This window comes from Nerophis ophidion, linkage group LG01, assembly GCF_033978795.1.
Source record: "Nerophis ophidion isolate RoL-2023_Sa linkage group LG01, RoL_Noph_v1.0, whole genome shotgun sequence".
Taxonomy (NCBI): domain Eukaryota; kingdom Metazoa; phylum Chordata; class Actinopteri; order Syngnathiformes; family Syngnathidae; genus Nerophis; species Nerophis ophidion.
The window spans coordinates 75880857-75904755 of NC_084611.1; the positions used below are offsets into that span (position 1 = coordinate 75880857).

The 23899-nt window shown below is 39.8% G+C and overlaps 1 protein-coding gene across 2 annotated transcripts in view; it reads left to right on the forward strand.

Moving 5' to 3' along the window:
* The first annotated feature begins 6989 nt into the window (after positions 1-6989).
* Positions 6990-23899, forward strand: part of prr36a (proline rich 36a) — a 62987-nt gene continuing 46077 nt past the window's right edge. For both annotated transcript variants that reach the window (XM_061911604.1, XM_061911613.1), the window contains exon 1: positions 6990-7185. The gene's annotated coding sequence lies outside the window, so the exon portion shown is untranslated. The remainder of the gene's footprint in view (positions 7186-23899) is intronic.

Here is a 23899-nt window from a genome sequence, read left to right on the forward strand (position 1 = left end):
CACGCTGTGTAAATGGTTAATAAAAACAGAATTCAATGATTAGCAAATCCTTTTCAACCTACATTCAATTGAACAGACTGCAGAGACAAGATACTTAACATTCAAACTTATTTTTTGGAAATATTGGCATATTTGGAATTTGATGCCTGCAACGTGTTTCAAAAAAGCTGGCACAAGTGGCAAAAAAGACTGAGAAAGTTGAGGAATGCTCATCAAACACTTATTTGGAACTTCCCACAGGTGAACAGGCTAATTGGGAACAGGCGGGTGCCATGATTGGGTATAAAGGCAGCTTCCATGAAATGCTCAGTTATTCACAAACAAGGATGGGGCGAGGGTCACCACTTTGTGAACAAATGCGTGGGCAAATTGTCGAACAGTTTAAAAACAACATTTGTCAACGAGCTATTGCATGGAATTTCGGAATTTCACCATCTACGGTCCGTAATATCATCAAAAGGTTTAAAGAATCTTGAGAAATCACTGCACGTAAGCGATGATATTAGGGACCTTCGTTCCCTCAGGCGACATCAATGTGTAAAGGATATCACCACAAGGGCTCATGGACCCTTCAGACAACCACTGTCAGTAACTACAGTTTGTTGCTACATTTGTAAGTGCAAGTTAAAACTCTACGATGCACAGCGAAAGCCATTTATCAACAACACCCAGATACGCTGCTGGCTTCGCTGGGCCCGAGCTCATCGGAGACCCTGGACTGTTGAACAACTTAAGTTGTACATCAAGCAAGAATGGGAAAGAATTTCACCTGAAAAGCTTCAAAAATTGGTCTCCTCAGTTCCCAAACGTTTACTGAGTGTTGTTATAAAGAAAGGCCATGTAACACAGTGGTAAAAATACCCCTGTGCCAACTTTTTTGCAATGTATTCCTACCATTAAATTCTAATTTAATGATTATTTGGCATAAAAAAAATGTTTCTCAGTTTGAACATTAAATATCTTGTTTTTGGAGTCTATTCAATTGAATATAAGTTGAGAAGGATTTGCACATCATTGTATTCTGCTTTTGTATACGACTTACACAACATGCCAACTTCACTGGTTTTGGGTTTCGTAAATATATTACAACACTACCATGTTTGATGCATGATGTGCTGTCCCTTTCCTGTGTTTCCTGTTTCTCACACACGTTTAGTACATGTGTGTTATTATGCACCAAAAATGTCCTACTCTATTTATCATTGTTAATGTTTTTATTCTGCACCCATTTTTGGATGTAGAACTACTTCCGCATTGATCCATTCAAACAATTCCAACATCAAAATGTCAATCTCCTTTGTGCCATGCTGGCTCAGTATCTAATATGTACACACACACTTTCCCCCCCACCAAAAAAGTCCTGCATTTTCTGTAAGTCCAAATCTTTGTTGAAAATGAATAAAACATTTTTACACGCTCCACATCTCTTAACTATCCAGCAGATAGCGGATGACAGTTAATAAACACTAGCACAGCATCAGTGCAGTGTCGATACAGGTAGTGAGTGTGCCATACATTCACTAAGGCCTCAATTACCCATCATTGCCTGAAGGTGGTATTGTGTGTTTTGATTGCAGTCTTTTAGTTGTTGGACTTCAAGTTAGTCGACTTTTAGAAGGCAAACAAAATAAAAGTAGTAAAGTACAAGAAACTCAATTATTCAAGTTATTTTTATGTGTACTTTTATGTAATGTGTCCAAATACTTTGGAAAACGAAGGTACGCTACATCAATTGTCTACCTGCTCGTTTTTCTTTAACGGAAGTCTACATTTTAACACATGCATGCTAGTTCAAATGCATTATTGTCACTGTCCAAAAACATTTAGAAATATTTATTAGCATTTAAAGAGACGTAGGAGGACAAAGTGGAACATTTTTACCAGTGAATTGTGAGTGGACTTGAGGGACAGTTTATGGTTTTTCCCCCTCGTCCTGGCATACAGTCTGCAGTCGAGTGGAAAAGCTGAGAAGAAGACGAAGAAAGTGTCAGAGAAAGACACGCACACACACACACACACCAGTTTGTGCACTTTTGTCTGAAATGGTTCTATTCTCTTGCTTTCTTACAACCTCAAAGTTTGACAAAAAGAACATAACAGTCTTGTCCCATTCAATTATTTTCTCTTTGTGTGTGTGTGTGTGTGTGTGTGTGTGTGTGTGTGTGTGTGTGTGTGTGTGTGTGTGTGTATGTGTGTGTGTGTGCCTATTCATTGATGTCTATTGTGGAGGCAGCAGCTGCAGCTCCACAGAAGAAACAAGCCATTGAGATCTTTGTACCAATGGGGAAGTGGACTCTACTAATATATGTGATGCACATTTTAGGGATGATCTTTGTCATTTATCTGCAAGTACGAATGGAAAAATTACAGCGATGTTTTTTTCATCATTCCTGGAAATTAAATGCATTTGAAACAGCGGTGGTTTGTTGGAGAACTTGGACTTTTTCCTGACTCAATGATAACAGAAAGTGTCCAACTTGAAAATATTTTCCCTGAACAAAATCCCTGGATAATTTACTGGATATTCGGTTTTCAATAATGGGTAAATATTTGTTAGATGTCATATTTGTGAATAGTCAAGTTGTTTTATTATTTCAACAGTAGGAAGGTGTGTTCGGTATTAATCCCTCTTCAATTGTGTTCTTTAAAAGTAACGCAATACACACTGAATTCATCCATCCATCCATTTCCTACCGCTTGTTCCTTTTGGGGTCGCCGGAGCTTATCTTAGCTGCATTCGGGCGGAAGGCGGGGTACACCCTGGACAAGTCGCCACCTCATTGCAGGGCCAACACAGATAGACAGACGACATTCACACTCACATTCACACACTAGGGCCAATTTAGTGTTGCCAATCAACCTATCCCCAGGTGCATATTTTTGGCGGTGGGAGGAAGCCGGAGTACCCGGAAGGAACCCACGCATTCACAGGGAGAACATGCAAACTCCACACAGAAAAATCCCGAGCCCGGGATTGAAGCCTGACTACTCAGGACCTTCGTATTGTGAGGCAGACGCACTAACCCCTCTGCCACAGCCCTAATATATATATATATATATATGTATATATATATATATATATATTAGGGCTGCGAATCTTTGGGTGCCCCACGATTCGATTCAATATCGATTCTTGGGGTCGCGATTCGATAATATATTGATTTTTTCAATTCAACGCGATTCTCGATTCAAAAATGATATTTTTCCGATTCAAAACCATTCTGTATTCATTCAATACATAGGATTTCAGCAGGATCTACCCCAGTCTGCTGACATGCTAGCAGAGTAGTAGATTTTTTTTAAAGCTTTTATAATTATAAAGGACAATGTTTTATCAACTGATTGCAATATTGTAAATTTGTTTTACTATTAAACGAACCAAAAATATGACTTATTTTATCTTTGTGAAAATATTGGACACAGTGTGTTGTCAAGCTTATGAGATGCGATGCAAGTGTAAGCCACTGTGACACTATTGTTCTTTTTTTATTTTTTATAAATGTCTAATGATAATGTCAGTGAGGGATTTTTAATCACTGCTCTGCTGAAATTATAACTAATATTGATACTGTTGTTGATAATATTCATTTTTGTTTCACTACTTTTGGTTTGTTCTGTGTCGTGTTTGTGTCTCCTCAATTTCTCTGTTTATTGCAGTTCTGAGTGTTGCTGGGTCAGGTTTGGTTTTGAAATTGGATTGCATTGTTATGGTATTGCTGTGTAGTGGTTTTTTGGATTGATAAAAATAAATAAAAAATTTAAAAATAAAATCAATTTAAAAAAAAAAAGAGAATCGATTCTGAATCACACAACGTACTCCATTCGATTTGAATTCGAATCGATTTTTCCCCACACCCCTAATATATATATATATATATATATATATATATATATATATATATATATATACTTTTTTTTTTTTTATATGTATATAATATAGATAAGTGTGATTTTTACTTTTTGGGGGGTGTGGTGGGGGTGGGGGGATGATGGGAGGGTCCCCACATCTGCGGTTCCCTCCAAGGTTTCTCATTGTTATCCCATTGGGTGGAGTTTGTTCTTGCCCTAATGTGGGATCTGAGCCGAGGATGTCGTTGTGGCTTGTGCAGCCCTTTGAGACACTTGTGATATAGGGATATATAACTAAACATTGATTGATTGATGTATAATATATATGTATTTTAAACATAGTTGAATTTAAAGTACCAATGATTGTCACACACACACACAAGATGTGGCAAAATTATTCTCTGCATTTGACCCATCACTCTTGATCACCTTCTGGGAGGTGAGGGGAGCAGTGGGCAGCAGCGGTGCCGCGCCCGGGAATCATTTTTGGTGATTTAACCCCCAATTCCACCCCTTAATGCTGAGTGCCAAGCAGTGAGGTAATGGGTCCCATTTTTGTAGTCTTTGGTATGACTCGGTTGGGGTTTGAACTCACGACCTACCGATCTCAGGGCGGACACTCTTACCCAGAGGTGTCAAACTCAAATACAGTGTGGGCCAAAATGTAAAACTGAACAAAGCCGCAGGCCAAGGTTGAACCAATTAATCTTTTTACTAGGGACCCAGACAAGTTTTGCATTGAATATTGAACTAGCAAAAGCGTATATAACTTTATAGTGACATGCAAAATTGAGTTTCAAATACTAATAATTAAAAAATATCAATGGCATATCACATAAAGTTTAGATAAAAAAAAATGGAATGCCTCTTTTCTATTTGCAGCCTTCTGGGGTAAATATCAAAATAAACTTGTTCCACCGGCTAATAATAAATTGTAAAATAAAATAACAATAATGAATGAATCAATCATTAAAGCCTTGAAGTAGCAAGAGAAAGCGCATGAATAAAATGTTAATTATTGCTCAGTTTGCTACACTGACTTGCTTTAACACTGAATATGGAACAAGCAATGCAAAATAGTACAAAATCAACTTTCAAAAAACTAACAAAAAAAATCAATGGTATATTAAATACAATTTAAATAAAAAATGGAATGCCTCTTTTCTATTTTCAGCCTTCTGAGGTAAATATCAACATTAACTTTTTCCACATCCTAATAGAGCGTCCCGGAAGAGTTAGTGTTGCAAGGGGTCCTGGGTATTTGTTCTGTTTTGTTTATGTTGTGTTACGGTGCGGATGTTCTCCCGAAATGTGTTTGTCATTCTCGTTTGGTGTGGGTTCACAGTGTGGTGCATATTTGTAACAGTGTTAAACTTGTTTATACGGCCACCCTCAGTGTGACCTGTATGGCTGTTGACCAAGTATACATTGCATTCACTTGTGTGTGTGAAAAGCCGTAGATATTATGTGACTTGGCCGGCACGCTGTTTGTATGGTGGAAAAGCGGACGTGGTTGTAGAGGATGCTAAAGGCAGCGCCTTTAAGGCACGCCCCCAATAATGTTGTCTGGGTGAAAATCTGGAGAAATTTAGGAGAATGGTTGCGTCGGGAGATTTTGGGGGGGAGCATTGAACTTCGAGAGTCTCCCGGGAAAATCGGGAGGTTTAGCAAGTATGAGTATTAGCGGTGAATGCGGTGTTACAGCGACACAGCCGCTGTATAATACCGACGGGCCAGCTGTAATATTAATTTAATATTGCCTCAAGGGCCAAATGAAATTACACAGCAGGCCAAATTTGGCCAGAGTTTGACACCCATGCTCTAACCCAGGGGCGCTCACACTTTTTCTGCAGGCGAGCTACTTTTCAATTGACCAAGTCGAGGAGATCTACCTCATTCCTATTTATAATTTATATTTATTTATTTATGAAAGAGACATTTTTGTTAACAAGTTAATGGTGTTTAATGATAATACAAGCATGTTTAACACACATAGATTCATTTCTTTCATGAAGACAAGAATATAAGTTGGTGTATTTGATTCTGATGACTTGCATTGATTGGAATTAGACAGTGGTGCTGATAACGTCCGCATTTTCAAATGGAGGAAAAAAAAAGTCCTCCTTTCTGTCCAATACCACATAAAAGTGGTTGGATTTGGCATCTCATTTGTCCAACTTGCATACTCGTTTTTAAACACTTTGTTATGAGAGTAGCATATGTGTGTGGCCCTTTAATGTCTGGCAGCAGGTGAGTGACGTCAGTGAGTGTGCGGGTGGGCAAGCAAGTGAGAAAGCGGTCGCTGGGGGCGGGGGAGAAATACATTGGCATCAAACTCCGTAGCTTGCTAGCTTGTGCACGCTAGCTTTCTGAGACTCTTATTTTGTTAGCACAGGCAGGATGAAACAGGTCTTTTATGGTGAAGACAGGAACTGTGCAGTCGGTCTTTAGAGTTTTGACAGTAGGTACGGAGTCTCTAGAAATAAAATGTGTTTCTCTGCGTCCGCCCTGTTAGTGATTTTTTTCTTAAATATGAGCTCGCAGCAGCCAGCATCATCTCACAAGATCCTCGGGTGCCGAGAATGTCAAACAACTGACGAAAGTGAAGTCTCGGTATGATTGATGATTGCTCATTTTTATGTATATTTTTTAATGCCTGGCTTGAGATCGACTGACACACCCTCCAAGATCGACCAGTCGATCGCGATCGACGTAATGGGCACCCCTGCTCTAACCGCTAGGCCACTGAGTAATTTGACATACATACAAACCGGTATACATGCATTTGATGTATATGTATGTATGTATATACATACATGTATGTATATATAAATGTGCGTGTGTCCGTAATTGTAACTTTTTTGTCATTTGAATCCTTTTTTTTTTAACTCACAAAAAAATTAAAAATATGTAAAAAAAAATAAAATAAATGAATAAATAAAGTGGCCCCTACATTCTTTGATTTTAGTATAAGGCTGTTGGTGAGAAAAAAAAAAGAAGCCCTTTTTAAAATAATAAAATCTGGTGAAGCCTCTTCAGATCTCGCGATAGCCCTCCTTGTGGATGACGTCACTATTTGCATATACACCGGTCCTTTTCTCTGATTGGCCTGTGACGAAGGTTAATTTGCATATCTCGCCCCCCCGCCCGCATCCTTTATGAAGGAGGAAAGCTTGCCGCCGTTCAAACCAACGTGGAGGCAAGGACGCCGAGCGAGGTGGACGCGCCTCTATTGTTACCCCTGAGACACTTCGACATATCGAGGGTGTTTTTTTTTGTTGTTGTGTGCTTTCTTTGCCACAGCAAAGCAAATTGATTGATTCTTCCTTCTGAGAGGTAAGAACAGTTTTTTATGTCGTGACGTCTCTGGCGCGAGACACACTTCTTTTCGTCAATGACACAAACCCAGTAAGCAGAATGATCATATATGTGTGTTTTGGGGACAATTATCCAATTATCTCACAAACACATAGTGTTTGTGAGATAATTGGTTCAAAAATGATATGCCTCCAGGCGTTGCATCTGTTTGCTAGATGTGGTGATAGACATGCTAGCGTGTCACGGTGCACCAGGGCGGCGTTTCTCGCTGTGTTGTAGCCGCACATGGAGCGTTGTGGTGGGCTAAGTGGGAGCCTGCCATTGCGGTGTGTGGCTTTTAATTTTATTATTCTATGCATGTTTTAACGCCTTTAGCAGGTTGCCACACACCGGGCCTGCAGCTAAACCGAACAGGATGTTTGTCCCAAGCGACAAATGGTATTTGTTAAAACTCCTCTTCCACCACCAGGCATCCTCCCTTTAACACACAAACAATGTCAAACTACCGTATTTCCTTGAATTGCCGCCCGGGCGCTAATTAAAACATATTTTCACTCCCGTGCTTACCAAAGGCATGCGGTAAAAGTAAGCATGCGCTAATTATTTTAAAACCTCTTCTCACTCCGGCACTTACCAAACACATGCAGTAAAAATTTGTGTGATGTAAGCTTGAATGAATGAATGGTTTATTTTGAGCCATGCAAACAAAACAAAAGAATGACATAAAATACAAAATAAATATATTATTTTTGCACCTGCATTGAAAACATTACATGTGACTAATCTTTTGTAGATGTCAAGATTGGCTCAAAAGGGAGTGGGAAGAAGTAAACTTATTAGGTCCCACCCCTATACATATACACTATATATACAATGTATAATACTATAATATATATATATAATATAATTCAATTCAGTGGTTGCTGCGTAGACGCTATATATTATCTTAAAGGCCTACTGAAATGAGATTTTACCATCTAAACGGGGATAGCAGGTCCATTCTGTGTGTTATACTTGATCATTTTGCGATATTGCCATATTTTTTGCTGAAAGGATTTAGTAGAGAACATCAAGGATAAAGTTCGCAACTTTTGGTGCTGATAAAAAAAGCCTTGCCTTCACCGGAAGTCGCAGACGATGACGTCACAAGGGTGAGGGCTCCTCACGTCACATTGTTTATAATGAGAGCCTCCAGCAGCTAGAGCTATTCGGAACGAGAAAACTACTATTTCCCCATTAATTTGAGCGAGGCTGAAAGATTTGTGGATGATTATATTGATAACGAAGGACTAGAAAAAAAAAAAAGGGCGATTGCATTGAGACGTATTCAGATGTTTTTAGACACATTTACTAGGATAATTCTGGAAAATCCCATATCTTTATATTGTGTTGCTCGTGTTTTAGTAAGATAAAATAGTACCTGTTAGTCGGAGAGGTGTGTCCTTAGGCGTCTTGAGGCCAGTGTCTGAAGGAAGTCGACGGCAGATACAAGGACGGCGCAAACTCCGCAGATCTCCAGTAAGAGGCGACTTTTTAACACAATTTTCTCACCGAAACTTGCTGGTTGACAAGTGGTCGGGAACAATGTTCGCTTGACCGCTCTGATCCATAGTAAAGCTTCACCTCCGGGAATTTTAAACATGGAATCACCGTGTGTTTGTGTGGCTAAAGGCTAAAGCTTCCCACCTCCATCTTTCTACTTTGACTTCTCCATTATTAATTGAACAAATTGCAAAAGATTCAGCAACACAGATATCCAGAATACTGTGTAATTGCGCGATGAAAAGAGACAACTTTTTGCCGCAAGTGGTGCTGCACTAATATTTCCTGAAAGTCCGTGATGTCACGCGCACGCGTCATCAATCCGCGACGTTTTCAACAAGAAACTCCGCAGGAAATTTAAAATTGCAATTTAGCAAACTAAACCGGCCGTATCGGCATGTGTTGCAATGTTAATATTTCATCATTGATGAATAAACTATCAGACTGCGTGGTCGGTAGTAGTGGGTTTCAGTAGTCCTTTAAATCCTACTGAATAGCTCTTAACCTTCTTCCTTTTATGCAATTTCAAATTACCGGTATTGAAATCAGCCTCCTCCATTTTGGAAATGATGACAGGGGAAGTGTCACTCGTGACGTCATGAGTTTGACCAGGCGGTGATTCTAAGCATGTGCTAATTATTTTGGGAAGCGAGTTTGACCCGGCAGTAATTCAAAGCAGGCGCATACTATATGCCCTGTGTCAATTCAAGGAAATACGGTATCTTAAAGGTTCCAGACAGGCTCCCAATAACACCCATATAGTATGACGAGTTGAAAAATATATAGTTGACCAATACAATTTAGGTCAGGGGTCACCAATGTGGTGCCCGTTGGCACCAGGTAGCCCGTAAGGACCAGATGAGTAGCCTGCTGGCCTGTTCTAAAAATAGCTCAAATAGCAGCACGTACCAGTGAGCTGCCTCTATTTTTTTTTATTTTATTTATTTACTAGCAAGCTGGTCTCGCTTTGCTCGACATGTTTAATTCTAAGAGAGACAAAACTCAAATAAAATTTGAAAATCCAAGAAAATATTTTAAATACTTGGTCTTCACGGTGAAAGAGGGGTTAGTGCGTCTGCCTCACAATACGAAGTTCCTGCAGTCCTGGGTTCAAATCCAGGCTCGGGATCTTTCTGTGTGGAGTTTGCATGTTCTCCCCGTGAATGCGTGGTTTCCCTCCGGGTACTCCGGCTTCCTCCCACTTCCAAAGACATGCACCTGGGGATAGGTTGATTGGCAACACTAAATTGGCCCTAGTGTGTGAATGTGAGTGTGAATGTTGTCTATCTGTGTTGGCCCTGCGATGAGGTGGCGACTTGTCCAGGGTGTACCCTGCCTTCCGCCCGATTGTAGCTGAGACAGGCGCCAGCGACCCCGAAAGGGAATAAGCGGTAGAAAATGGATGGATGGATGGTCTTCACTTGTTTAAATAAATTAATTTTTTTTTTTGACTTTGCTTCTTATAACTTTCAGAAAGTCAATTTGTGAGAATAAATACAACCTTAAAAAAGATTTTAGGATTTTTAAACACATATACCTTTTTACCTTTTGAATTCCTTCCTCTTCTTTCCTGACAATTGAAATCAATGTTCAAGTAATTTTTAATTTTTTTTATTGTAAAGAATAATTTTTTTTTAAATTTAATACTTCATTTTAGCTTCTGTTTTTTCGTCGAATATTTGTGAAATATTTCTTCAAACTTATTAAGATTAAAATTCCAAAAAATTATTCTGGCAAATCCAGAAAATCTGTAGAATCAAATTTTAAATCTTATTTCAAAGCGGATTTTTACCTATTTAAAACATTTCATCAAAATTCTAAAGTTAATCTTAATCAGGAAAAATTACTAATGATGTTCCATAAATTATTTTTTTAATTTTTTCTAAAAGATTCGAATTAGCTAGTTTTTCTCTTGATTTTTTTTCGGTTGAATTTTTTATTTTAAAGAGTCGAAATTGAAGATAAACTATGTTTCAAAATTAAATTTTCCATTTTCGTGTTTTCTCCTCTTTTAAACCGTTCAATTAAGTGTTTTTTTCATCATTTATTCTCTACAAAAAACCTTCTGTAAAAGGAAAACAAATGTATGACGGAATGACAGACAGAAACAGCCATTTTTAATATATCCATCCACTTTCTACCGCTTATTCCCTTTTGGGGTCGCGGGGGGCGCTGGCGCCTATCTCAGCTACAATCGGGCGGAAGGCGGGTTTATTTATTAAAGGTAAATTGAGCAAATTGGCTATTTCTGGCAATTTATTTAAGAGTGTATCAAACTGGCAGCCCTTCGCATTAATCAGTACCCAATAAGTAGCTCTTGGTTTCAAAAAGGTTGGTGACCCCTGTCTTAAAGGTTCCAGACAGGCTCCCAATAACACCCATATAATATGACGAGTTGAAAAATATATAGTTGACCAATATCATTTAGGTAGTAAAGCAAACTTAGGTCGCGAATTGTCAAGGTAACGATGGTTAAAATTGACTCCAGTTTAGTATGGTTTGTTTGACCAAGTGTTAACCCAAGACCAGGCTATACTTGTCAATCAACAGAGATGTTGAAGTGTGATGATAAATCTCTCATTGACCAACAAAAAATACTGCTATAGAAGGCTCACACATGCTTGTAGTGTGTGTTGGAACACAAATGAATGTTTAAGGTGGACAAACATGAATTGATTTACGTGGACCCCGACTTAAACAAGTTGAAAAACGTATTCGGGTGTTACCATTTAGTGGTCAATTGTACGTAATATGTACTGTACTGGATTAGAGTGTCTGCCTCACAATACGAAGGTCCTGAGTAGTCAGGGTTCAATCCCGGGCTCGGGATCTTTCTGTGTGGAGTTTGCATGTCCTCCCCGTGAATGCGTGGGTTCCCAAGGCTTCCTCCCACTTCCAAAGACATGCACCTGGGGATAGGTTGATTGGCAACACTAAATTGGCCCTAGTGTTTGAATGTGAGTGTGTATGTTGTCCATCTCTGTTGGCCCTGCGATGGGGTGGCGACTTGTCCAGGGTGTACACCGCCTTCAGCCCGATTGTAGATAAGATAGGCACCAGCGACCTCCACGACCCCAAAACGGAATAAGCGGTAAAAAATGGATGGATGCATGTACTGTACTGTACAATCTACTAATAAAAGTTTCAATCAATACATGGAGAATGTCTGCAACCTGTGAATGACAGAACAGACAGTGGACAATAAGGAAGCTTTTAATGATGTTTGTTTCTATAATTATAGTGCTGTATCACTATTTATGATTGATTAAAACAGTACAGTAATTTGACAATGAGCCCCAAGTATGTGTAATATAGGTACTCAAAAAATAAATTCACATCCGAATTGTAATTCTTTTTCCCCCAGATTCAAAATCGAATCATGTTTAAAAAATCAGATTTTTTTTTTTGTGTGCAATTTTTTAGGAATCAGTTTTTAAAAGGTCGTTTTTTATGTTATCTCCATGATTACTTGCTGCATTTATGCATTATACATCCGCAACTTAGAGGTTTGTAACTTGTTTTTAAAGTTTTGTTTTCTGTACCAAAAAAACAAATTGCTACAATGGGTTTGATTTGAATCGAGAATTGCGTTAAATTTGAACAAATCGTAAGGAGCTCAAAGGTTCCTACATATACAATCTCATGCCTACATTTGTCTGTGTAGTATAAAACTAGTAAAACATCAACACAGTATTAATACTTTTCCATTTCTTGATGAAATCTTACTTCTTTAGGTTAAGATTACAAGGAACACTTAAATCGTGAATCACATATAAAATCACAAGTTGATTCACATCGTAACTTTTACAGCGGCTTCATGAAAAAGATGCCGTGATTTCAGGCATTTTAGGCCCAAAAAAATCACCAAAAAAGCCAGTGAAATCCTGGAGGGATTGATAAATTGTGTTTAAAGTTTTTAAAGCGCTGCTTTACTTGCCTGTCATCAGTATTATAGTTGTATTTATTGGTATACGTGTAGGCTTCTTCCAAAGACCAAATTATACATGGTGATGGATAATTAGCTTAAATTTAAGAAAACATGTCTCCCATCTAGCCAAGTGAAACCAAAATGAATTGGGTTCTTCTTATCCACTCCCCTTCCATGCAGTTTCTTGTAAGTGCACAGGCAAACAATTGTTAATGATTACATAACCTCATTGGCAGTAAATAATCAAGCTTGTGAGTTGATGAACAGGATGTCATAATGTGCACCATTTATTGATGGTTTCAAGGTTGAAACCTGGCAAACGCACTAATATTTTATGAGTTTCTTTAATGCCTGACTAGTATGTAATCGATTGTTGTGGGCATGCCTGGGTGTGTTGGGCGGGGCTTTGTGAGTCTGTTGGGATTCACAAAGGTCATTATCATGCGCACATGTCAACACCGCTACTGCTGAGGGTTTTGGGTGGCGTGAAAGCATGTGTGAAGCCCTTTGGATTCCCAGGTTGGCCATAGTTTCAACTGCTTAGCCACAATCCTGTGTCCCAATTCAGGGGCCTCCCACGCTCGAAAGCTAAAGAGTGATGCAGCCTGCTTGTGCTTAAATCATCCTGTTGGTGCCGTCCCAACATTTAATCTTGGACAGAGTGTGTACTTCTTGATCCTGAACGCCTTGAATCATAAAAATCTGGTCAAATTCCAAGTAGAATCACTCACCAAATTCCATTCTTTTATTGAGTCAATTCTTTCCCTGAAAGTCATGCTTTCTTACCACTCCAATGACAACTTGGAAGACACTGTTTATTTAGACTGTGTATTTCAGGCGTGGCCAAGTAGTAGAGTTTGCAATAGTGGGTCACTGTGTCATTTTTAAAGATGTACTTACTGCATGACACACATTTTGGAATTGTCACATTGTGAAATTGTTCATTTGATAAACCAGTCGCAAGGGGTGTTCAAAAATTACCCAGATCGTGTTTTATTTATTCTGATTCTTAATCGATTAATAATGTTCGATAATAGATTTAAAATATATTTGAACAGTAAATTATTTTTTGCAAATGTTTTTAAGAATCAATGTTTAGATTAAAAACATTAAACTATCATCAATGATACTGATACGGTCACACGCGTTTCAAAAAAAAGTAAATGGTTCTTGTTTAAACACTGAAAATGGCACAAGTATGCCAGTCATTTGTGAAAGATGCAAAGAGGTGCGTACATAACCCGCCTGCTTCCACCCCATTCACGTTGCCTGCAGATTTGAGAGTCGAAGGCACTGGTAAAGGAGCCAAAAGCCCAAGCATTCAGCTTTCTGAACGCGACTCTTAACATGTCAGGGAGTGGGGTTGACACACAACCACATAGCTGGCCTTGTCAAGCAGTCTATACCAGTGGTCCCCAACCTTTTTGTAGCTGCGGACCGGTCAATGCTTGATAATTAGTCCCGCGGGGGGGTATTTTGTGTTTTTTAAGTTGATTTAATAAAAAAAACACTGGTCTATACGACTAAGGAAGTATAGGGCTTTGAAGTGTGACATGGAAACAGCATTGTGGTTTTTGTTGGTGTCTGAATGCAGGACTCTGTGCTAAAGTTTTGTTCTTTTCTTTCACAAGTTCAAATCATGGCTCAAACGTGCAACATCATTAACTGCCAATGGTTGTCATGATCGTTTCAGGGAAAATTTGGTAAGATTTGTCTCTTTAGCGTAGAAGCAAAGCCAAGTGAGATGATCAAACATGAGTTTTAACGCTATAACCTGGTACATGTTGGTGTGTTCACCGCCTTTTCACATTGGTAAGTTTGAATCAAAGCCTGTTTTATTATGTTGCACCTACAGCATTTAGTAGGATGTTAGCTAAGCTATTTCTGAGGTTACGAATACTGTACAGTATTTGGGCAAAAAAGGAATATTCCTATTAACAGATCAATAACTAGGAAGACTTTATATATTTTCCACATTAATGTACAGTGTATTTCGGACTTGAAGTGTGTTTAGTTTGGAACAAATTTCTCCAGGGGACACAGTGACAAGTCTTGTTGACTTACCTGTTAAAAGACGACCATCTTTTTTTTTTTCTGATGGAGAATTCCAAGGTCTTGATGACACACTCAAAGATGGTTTGTCTGCAAGCCTTTTACATGGGATTCGAAAATGTTTCACCTGTATAAAAACTGACTTCGTTGACGACCAAGAAACGGGACGTGTTCAGCAGCTAGCTCAAATCTCGTCTATTGGACGTGGTGATATGGATCAATTCCACCAATTTTATTTTTTTAAGTTTGCAAGCCATTGGAGCAGGGTCCGGTTTGTTTTGGTACACTACCTTGATTTTTTTTTTTTTTTCTTTTGTACAATTTATTTTAAGCAGTTTGTTGCTCTCACAATACTGCTGGTTGAGTAAAGCCATGTCCAGCAACAATGGCTACACAGCCCCCACAATGCATTGTGAAATCACGTGCCCTTTCAAGACCTTTATTAAATACACCCTCATTTAACAATTGGTGACCATACATAATTTGGGCACACTAGGGGAAAAGTGAGAACTTATAAAAAGGTGGTGGTCTGTATGCGGAACTTTAAAAAACACAAATGTGTTTACAGCATTGTCGTTTCCTAAATGTGGCCTCAGTCCCACATGTATCTGCCACATGAAACACTTCCTACTATCTTTTATGCCTGAGAAAACAAAGGAAACACCGTCAGGTTGCTGGGAACAATGCTGGTCTGTACATTATACAATCCCAATTCAATCCTTCACCGGTTTCTATACTACTGTCGGTTTAGCATTCATATTGCAGCGTTGTATGTTTGCTGTTGAAACCTGGTGTGACCACACAGCAGCCCAAGCTCTCAGCTATGGTTTTACAGTTAGTACTTCCCTACTTATTAGGATTAAGTGGTGAATGCTGGCACTGCACTTTTAAGGCTCTCAGTCCGCCTATCACTGTAAGACTGAGTAAAGTATACCTTAATTATGAGTAAATCAACAACTGTTTATATTTTAAGAAACCTACTTTACAAAAAAGTTTCTCTTAATGTGTAAGGTTTTCTGTCATGGTTGGACTTTTGGTGCAGTTCTTGTATTGGATCGCCTTTGCTACTACGGGAATACCAAAATTAAGTATCAAGGCTAAATTGTTGCGCTCAGCTGATATAGTGAATACTATAAGTATCTTACTCAGTGTCAGGAGTGTGATGATGAGAGATGCAGGGTGTCAAGATTTGGATTGAATGGCCTCAGTTTCCTCTTTGGAGTCATGGGCGGAGTAACTGATCAGGCCCTTTTCTCTCCAGTAACATATTGACGATCTGTCTGCATCAATGCGGTCAGTTGGCTGTTTTGTTATACTTTGCTGAGGCTGTCAAAATCCCAGCATCCATTATCAACTGCTTTTCCAAGCCTGGGCCAGGAAGACTTAACTTCTTTCCCTCGCCACCTCCTTCAGTTTCACTGGCGGCAGTCAGAGTGTGAGGCTAGAAGTCTTCTAGCGCTTCCAGTTTGAAAACTGCTGGGCTATAAGAATTAGGTGTGTTGCCCACAGCACAGTGTCCTTCCCTCTGATTTGGTATGCCTGCATCATATAATTCACTCGAGAGTTTTACAAGAAGCATCCTTTTGACATGGAGTGGGCTACTATTCTTGAGTCCTGACTCCCTTTTTGTCTATACTAAGCCTCGGCTGATATTTGATAAGTAATTTAACCTGGGCCGCGGCTCGATTGGTACCGGGCCGCAGAAGAATTTTTAATTTTATTTATTTTTTTATTATAAAATTTTTTATATTTATTTTTTTATTAAATCAACATAAAAAACACAAAATACACTTACAATTAGTGCACCAACCCCAAAAACTTCCCGTTTTCATGACAAAGAAAAAACATTTTTAAAATAAAAAAATAAAAAAACTCTCATTTACACACTAGGGCCAATTTAGTGTTGCCAATCAACCTTTCCCCAGGTGCATGTTTTTGGAAGTGGGAGGAACCCGGAGTACCCGGAGGGAACCAGAGCAGTCAACATGCAAACTCCACACAGAAAAATCCCGAGCCCGGGATTGAACCCAGGACTCCTCACGACCTTCATATTGTGAGGCACATGCACTAACCCCTGTTTCACCGTGCTGTCCCCAATGGGGGAATATTTCAGTGGTTCCCATAGTGGGCGGTACCCCTGGGGCGGTGGAAAGATCTGGGGGGGCGGTGAGGAAGAAGGGGGCGGTAGGGGGGCGGCAGTCCGAAGTCGAAGTCAGAAGTTCGAACGTTTGTTTGACGATTTGTACACAACACGTGCAGCAGGACGAGTCAGTGGGCGACGCATCAGGGTCCGGTTACAACATGCCGCTCTGGCCCTGTCAGATCCGACAGCATAGACTACAAAAGCAAAAGCTCAGGTTTGTAATTTCAAGCTTGTAATGTTCAGAATTGTATCTTATAATAAAAACCGCATTCTGGCGGTCAACATCATCTTGAGTTCAAGTCAACATGAAATTGGGGACTCGCCAGAACGCGCCGTGTTGTGTTGAGCTGGATAGGGTGGTGCATTCACTGATATATATTGTTACGAATGTATATGACTTTGTACGTGTGTGTACGTGTGTGTACGTGTGTGTGTGTGTGTGTGTGTGTGTGTGTGTGTGTGTGTGTGTTTATGCGTGTTCGCGCGTGTGTCATTGTGTGGGTGGCGTGCCTTAGATCACGTCCGCCACCATATTCTGTGAGTAAATGGAAGAAAATGAATACGTAAATTGGGTTTTATTTGTGAAATACACATTTGTGTTTAACATTTCTCTTTTCAAATTTTAGCATACCAAATATCAAGAAAGAGGTGTTTGTTTCCATATGTGTCTGTGGGGGTGAGGGGGCGCTAGGAATTCACTGGGGAGCCAAGGGGGCGCCGGCCTGCAAAAGTTTGGGAACCATTGGTTTAAACCTTTGGAACAAGATGAGCCTATCAACACCGAGGAGTCAGTTTGCCAAATGTTCTCAAATACAACAAACCTGCACGCCCATTTCAAACACAGCCACTTGACAGTCCACACGAACTTTGTGTCTGGTGACCATGTCAGTGTCAACAAAACATTGCAACATATTGTGCACTAATAGAAAGTGTGGTTAATACATTGCCAAAACCATGCTGCCATTTAATACTGTTGAAAAACTAAAATTTCAAAATGCGCTGCGAACGTTTGACCGACACTTATGTTGTCATGTCACGATAGTGTTCCTCACGCCGAATCTTTTTGCATATGACCTGTTATTACATCTCCTTATGTTGTAGTTTGTTACTCCGCTCTTTTGTTTAAAAAGGTCTTAACTTGCCTGTCAGTTAAGTAAGCTGTATTTTCATTTGCACTTAAATGTTGCCATTTTGATTAAGAAACATGTTCATTACCAATTTAGAATTGTTTTTGCATTACATAATCGTATATACAGTAATTGTATTTTTCCGTCAGTTATTTGAGTCCTTTTTATGCCGGATATTTGGTTAGAATACTCATTCTTCTAATTAGCCTGACCTTAACCTAAAGTTTTTGTGTTGAATAACCTCGTCACGTCTGTTGTGTCCTGAGCAAGACACTTCACCCTTGCTCCTGATGGGTGCTGGTTGGCGCCTTGCATGCCAGCTCCCTCCATCAGTGTGTGAATGGGTGAATGTGGAAGTAGTGTCAAAGCGCTTTGAGTACCCTGAAGGTAGAAAAGCGCTATACAAGTACAACCCATTTATCATTTATTTATTTAAATAATATTTGTGATTAACACATGCTTATCATTTAACAAGATTGCAAACTTTAGTTAAGTTAGACAGAATTATTGAATATGATTAAAATCATGAGTAGGATTACTAATTCAGTGTTAAAATTTGAGTGGGCCCCGGGCCTCAAAGTGAACAAGATTAAATACTGATCTATAAGGTATAGGATCTACATTTTTGGCCTGATTTTGAGTCCCGATATGATAATTTTAAAATAGCAACTAACTAAACACATTTTTATAAAGCTTATATTATTCAGTTTAGAATTTGCTAGTAAATCAGATGATTCTGCATACATTAAAAACAAGTGGCTAGTGGACAATAACTAAAAAAAATCAAAAACTACTATTAGCACCAATTTAAATAATTTTGGTTTCGCCCTCAAAACCCTCTTGTATCGAGAGCCTTATTTACTCCCTGACTTTGTGAACAAAAACCCCAAAAAACTATTTTGTATTAAAACCAAGAAAAATATAAATATTGATCCAATCACTTTGGCATAGTTCATTCACTGACACTATACTAAGTATAGATAGTATTGACATCTGGATTGCTCACCCCTACTTTACATTAAAGCGTTAGCGGTTAACTTTTTTAGTTGTCCTGCTCTGTGTGTGTGTGAAGCATGCTTAGCCATTCCTTTTCCTTCAGTCCTACAGTGATAATGGTAAATAGGAAAAACTGGTTTATTTTCAGTCATACTGGTGAGGAATAGTATCTTAGAAAGCGCATCTTCCAGAAGCCACATCTTGATCTCAAGTTTAAAGGCCTACTGAAACCCACTACTAGCGACCACGCAGTCTGATAGTTTATATATCAATGATGAAATATTAACATTGCAACACATGCCAATGCAAGTTAGTTTACTAAATTGCAATTTTAAATTTCCCGCTAAGTGTCGTGTTGAAAACGTCGTGGTATGATGACGCGTGCGTTTGACGTCACCGGTTGTAGCGGACATTATTTTCCAGCCCGATCCAAGCTATAAGTAGTCTGCTTTAATCGCATAATTACACAGTATTCTGGACATCTGTGTTGCTGAATCTTTTGCAATTCATTTAATAATGGAGAAGTCAAAGTAGAAAGATGGAGGTAGGAAGCTTTAAGCCTTGTTTAAAATTCCCGAAGATGAAGTTTTATTATGGATCAGAGCGGTCAAGCGAACATGGATCCCGACTACATGTCAACCGGCAGTTTTCGGTGAGAAAATTGTGGTATAAAGTCTCCTCTTACCGGAGACATCAGCGGAGCTTGCGCCGTCCATGCAACTGCCGTGACTTCCCTCAGAGACTCTGGCGTCAAGACACCCGTGGCCTCACCCTTCCGACTTCAGGTACTATTTAATCTCACTAAAACACTTGCAACACAATAGCAGATAAGGGATTTTCCAAAATTATCCTAGTAAATGTGTCTAAAAACATCTGAATGCTCTCACTGCCCTCGCCTTTTTTTTTTTTCCTTTTTTCTAGTCCTTCACTTTCAATATCCTCAGCCACTATCAATATCGCTCAAATTAATGGGGAAATTGTCGCTTTCTCGGTCCGAAGTGCTCTTACTGCTGGTGGCTCACATTATAAACAATGTGAGGATGTGAAGAGCCCTCACACCACAGACGTCACGTGCACATCGTCTGCTACTTCCGGTAAAGACAAGGCTTTTTTATTAGCGACCAAAAGTTGCAAATTTTATCGTCTATGTTCTCTACTAAATCCTTTCAGCAAAAATATGGCAATATCACGAAATTATCAAGTATGACACAAAGAATGGACCTGCTATCCCCGTTTAAATAAGAAAATCTAATTTCAGTAGGCCTTTAGACCGGTGTTTTGGCAAAACACGCACCGTCCTGAAAGTGTGCAACAGGGAATTTTTTTCCCACGGTTGGTTTTGTTTAACTTAACAGCCAAACACATCCGGGGTTCATTTAGAACCATTGCTGGACCGGTTGGTTTGGTCCTTATCAGTGTTTGAGTTTCGTGTGCACCACTGACCAAGTGAACTAGACCAGAAGGTTGAAGCGCTCTCATACTGAAGAATCCCACGCCCAAATTAGTGGTCGCAATGATGACACCCTTGTGGCTTTAAACCTGTGTCTGACCAAAACTACTTTTATCAATGGTAGTATCTTTCATCCATATAATTTCCCTTGGTTAGCAGTAACAGCTGCTTCTCCGTCCTGTTGCACCAGTTAATCCACAGCATAAAAAAAACCCACCCCCACCATCTTCCAGTGCCACGCCTGAGAGTGTTAGATGGTGTGTAGACAATAGGACTGGTATGCTCCCCCTCCCCCCTCCATAGTATCTTAATGTTAGCGTGATACAAACACTTGTTTTTGATTGATACTTGGTCGTCCCCTCTTCCCCTCACAGCATCACCCTAACAACGCTGGCCACCAGGCAGCCTGTTTTCATAACAGCAGGATGTGTCGCTGCCAAGTTGAAAACAGATTGTAACCCATTTCCCCTTGGCCCATTTGGGAAAACAGCACCCTCAATGGCCGCACGTCCTATTCTGGCGGCTCCCCCCCCCCCCCCCCCCCCCCCCCCTCAAAGGCTAACTGGCTTACTCCATTTAACTTGCTGCCACTCTTAACCACCTGCTCCTAATGGCTTTATTGAGAGGCTTCTAGTCACTTAGCACATGTTGGAGTCCTGTGGGGAATTGATTATAAGTGAGGGCAGTCCCTTTAAAGGGGAACATTATCACCAGACCTATGTAAGCGTCGGTATATACCTTGATGTTGCAGAAAAAAGACCATATGTTTTTTTAACTGATTTCCGAACTCTAAAAGGGTGAATTTGGCGATTTAAAACGCCTTACAATTGATAGCCTGTCGGAGCGATGACCTTTCACCTGTGACGTCACAACATTAAGCGATCCGCCATTTTCTCAATCTTATTACACTCACCAAGTCAATTCAGCTATGTTGTTTTCCGTTTTTTTTTACTGTTTTCCCGTACCTTGGAGACATCATGCCTCGTCGGTGTGTTGTCGGAGGGTATAACAACACGAACAGAGACTGATTCAAGTTGCACACAGTGGCCAAAAGATGCGAAAGTCCCTCGTTTGTTCCGCACACTTTACCGAAGACAGCTATGCTACGACACAGATGGCCAGAATGTGTGGATATCCTGCAACACTCAAAGCAGATGCATTTCCAACGATAAAGTCAAAGAAATCTGCAATATTGGAAAATAGACCACTGAACCACTGACCACTCACTAAGGTGAGTTTTGTTGATGTTATTGACTTATGTGGAGTGTGCTAATAAGACATTTGGTCACGGCATGACTGCAAGCTAATCGATGCTAACATGCTATTTAGGATAGCTGTGTGTACATATTGCATCATAATGCCTGATTTGTAGCTATATTTGCCTCCAGCCTTTCCCTCCACCCACATTTAATGCCAAACAAACTCATACCAATCGTTGGTTAAAAGGCGATCGCCGAATTCGTCCTCGCTTCCTCCCGTGCCGCTGTCTGTCGTGATATGGCTCAATAGCTTGTTTCTTCTTCAATTTCGTTTTCGCTACCTGCCTCCACACTCCACCATCCGTTTCAATACATGCGTAATCTGTTGAATCGCTTACGGCGCTGAAATCCGAGTCTGAATCCTAGCTAATATCGCTATACCTTTCTGTGCTATCTGCCATGTTTGTTTCTGTGTGGTCATGCTGTGACGTCACAGGATAATGGATGGGTGGATATTACTTTGAAGCCGTTTTTCGGGATATTGCGTGATGGGTAAAATTTTGAGAAAAACTTAAAAAAATAAAATAAGTCACTAGGAACTGATTTTTATTGGTTTTAACCCTTCAGAAATTGTGATAATGTTCCCCTTTAAAGCATGGCCAAAGTATTGTCTATTTGTTGCTCAGTCAGGCTTCTAAGTTAAAGTAAGTGTAACCATGTCAGGTAGCACAGGTCAAAGTTCTTTTTGGGGGTTCTTTTGCTGCCGCTTTGATAACTACAAGAATTGGTAGAGCAGGCAGTGTTGCCGCACCCAAGGCCATCAAACAAAGAAGTAATTAATTATTTAAAAGGAGACTGATGCGCTACAAGACAAACATGGGTTGAATTACTGTGAAAAAGCTGGGTGAATTTTGGCTGCCAATTCACATTTCTATTGGGACACAGTGCTCAAAACGTCCAACTGTCTTCCATAACATCTGTCAACAATCGAGTTACAAAATGAGACCCTGAGGTTTTATGTGCTGTCCTCCTTGTGTACACTACTGTATCAGCTGATGAAACTAGTCATATCGAGCATGCTTCACATTGCCATTAGCAGTTACTGCTATAGTCTCCAGTTGTTCAATGCTTTAGCCTCTAGTGTCTAATGTTCCAAGTTGTCAGCCCTGTGGTTGACTTGTCGTTATGAAAACCAAATAGTCAGCATGCAATTAAATGTAATCTAATCTTTGTTTTTGCATTTCTTTAAGTTCCTTTGAGTAAATGAGAAATTGATCGAGAGGGAAAAACAAGGGCATTCTTTTTTTAATATGGCTATTTCCTAATAGCTCTCTTTCCTTGAAGAAGCTGTATGCACTCAGTGTCTGCTCACAGTATGTGAAGTCATTGGTATTCCAGAAAGTTTTCTGTGTGCGCTGAGCTTTCACTCTGATACTACAAAAACTGCCTTCTATGGGAAGTGGAGCAACAGACTCTTTACATCAGGGGTAGGGAACCTATGGCTCTAGAGCCAGATGTGGCTCTTTTGATGACCGCATCCGGCTCTCAGATAACTCTTAGTTGACATTGCTTAAGGGGCTTCTGAAATGAGATTTTCTTTTTCAAACAGGGATAGCAGGTCCATTCTATGTGTCATACTTGATCATTTCGCGATATTGCCATATTTTTGCTGAAAGGATTTAGTAGCGAACATCCACGATAAAGTTCGCAACTTTTGGTCGCTAATAAAAAAGCCTTGTCTTTACCGGAAGTAGCAGACGATGTGCGCGTGACGTCACGGGTTGTAGTGCTCCTCACATCCTCACATTGTTTATAATGTGAGCCTCCAGCAGCAAGAGCTATTCGGACCGAGAAAGCGACCATTTCCACATTAATTTGAGCGGGGATGAAAGATTTGTGGATAAGGATATTGATAGTGAAGGACTAGAAAAAAGAAAAAAAAAGGCAAGGGCAGTGAGAGCATTCAGATGTTTTTAGACACATTTACTACGATAATTCTGGAAAATCCCTTATCTGCTGTTGTGTTGCTAGTGTTTTAGTGAGATTAAACAGTACCTGAAGTCGGAAGGGTGTGGCCACGGGTGTCTTGACGCCAGAGTCTCTGAGGGTAGTCACGGCAGCTGCATGGAGTAAAGCACAAAAAGAAAAAGCGACGGCTGCAGGCGGCAGTGGGACCGTTTCAGATGTAATAAGACACATTTACTAGGATAATTCTGGAAGATCCCTTATCTGCTTATTGTTTCAATAGTGTTTTAGTGAGATTGTAAAGTCATACCTGAAAGTCTGATGGCTGCG